Below are 2,080 nucleotides of genomic sequence, written 5' to 3'. Positions count from 1 at the left end.
CTTTAGATTTACACTTCAAGAAATAAACCCAATTCATACGGCTATAGTCATCAATCAACAATAAAAAATATCGATTATCACCAAATGATTCAGTTTGCAAGGGTCCACACAAATCCTCATGTATCAATTCAAGACAACTATCAACCCTCCATGATTTTCCTACGGGAAATGATTTCTTACTTTGTTTGCCCAAAACACATCCTTCACAGAACTTAACAGATTCAATCTTGGGTAATCCATTTACCATATTTTGCTGACTCAAAAACTTCAACCCTCTTTCATGTAAATGCCCATAGCGCATATGCCACAAATTAGATTCACCAATTTTACTAATAGCAAGAGTAGAGTTTTCCATGGAAGCATGTAGTGGAAACATTTTGTTTTGAGTCATTGGAACATTAACAATCGTATAACCAGTTTTCTTATCTTCAATACAACATGAGTTATCATCAAACACAATTTTATACCCACTAGTCATCAATTGCCCAATAGTTAACAAATTATAAGCCAAGCTAGGAGCAAATTCCACATCATTGAATAGTTTAGTATTACCGTGGCAAGTATTGATGGCATTTGTACCTTTCCCTTCCACTTGAATCACCTTATCATCACCCAGTCGGACTGTTGTTTTTTCTTTCTCATCAAGCTCTTTAAATAATTGCTTTGTTCTTACATGTGATTAGAACACCCACTGTCCAAGAACCAAACAACATTAGTAGCATTTTTATTAAAAGAATGAGCCATGAAAAGCATACTCTCTTCTTCTTCAGCAACATTGGCATGCTTTCCTTCATTTTTTTGATTTCCTTTATTCCTTTGCTTGGTCCAACAATCAGCTTCTTTGTGGCCGACTTTATCACAATAATAACATTTGATCAAATTATTGCCATTATTCTCCAGAACGTCGTCCTCTTCCACAGCTACTACCGCGACCTCGACCGCGATGACCACCACAAAATTGCCTCTATTTGAAACTTTGTCATCTGATTTACTATGAGAGGACCCTCCTTTCACTTGAAAAGCTTTTTCTTCAATTCTTGTTGATGATCTATTTATCCCACCTTCACGAGCTTGCAAAGAACCCATTAAATCATTAAAAGAATAAGCAGATAAATCTTTCGACTCTTCTATTGCAGCAACCACATGATCAAATTTAGGAGTTAGACTTCTCAATAATTTTAAAACCATAGTCTCATCAGTAATTTTTTCACCATATGCTCTCATTTGAGAGATAATTTTAGAAGCCCTTCATAAATATGCTTGAACAGATTCAGAATCACCCATTTGAAGTGTTTCAAATGTTCTACGAAGAGATTGAAGTTTTACAGTGATTACCTTTGAGCAGCCTTGAAATTCATTTTTCAGAATCTGCCATGCTTCCTTAGAGGTGGTTGCTGCTGAAATATGAGAGAAAATCTCATCTGATACAGCTTGTTGAAGGAAGAACAAAGCCTTTGCATCCTTCTTTTCGTTTTCTCTAAGCTTTTGCTCATCATCTGGGTCTTTATACCCATTCTCAACTAGCTCCCACAATTCTTGCAAAATAAACATAGTTCGCATTTTTATGGCCCAAAATTCATAACTCTCACCCTTGAAGAAAGGAATTAAAGGTTGGGTTCCATTTACCGCTATTTGAAAGGTTTGCGTGGACCACTCTTCTTTCCCCGCTCACTTTTTTATTCTCTCCTCTACCTGCCCAAATAATGGCTATGATACCAAAATATGTTGGTTAATTAAGATAATTAAGAAACCAAAAAGACAAAAGAGAAAGTGGAGCTGTGTATATTTTTCATATTAAATGAAGAAGAAAACATAGCCTTTTATAGTTATTACATAACAACTAAACAGAAAATAAATAGCCTAAAATTCTGCAACTAATCTACAGTATCTGCAACCAATCTGCAGCAGATAATCTTTTATTTGCCACTACTAACAGTAACATAAATCTAGGAACTAAATCAGGAACTAAAGGCTCCACTAACTTAATTTTGAATCAAATCTTAACAACTGATGGGCAGAAGTATTTTTGGAGAAGTGCAGAAGTATTTTTTCCATATTAATCTTTCGCCTTGAAGAAGCG

Source organism: Jatropha curcas, chromosome 2 (assembly GCF_041381405.1).
Source record: "Jatropha curcas cultivar XTBG-Jc1 chromosome 2, XTBG_Jcur_1.0, whole genome shotgun sequence".
In the NCBI taxonomy this organism is placed as follows: Eukaryota; Viridiplantae; Streptophyta; class Magnoliopsida; order Malpighiales; family Euphorbiaceae; genus Jatropha; species Jatropha curcas.
The sequence above is the reverse complement of the archived record's forward strand: the minus strand, read 5'-3'. Positions refer to the sequence as shown.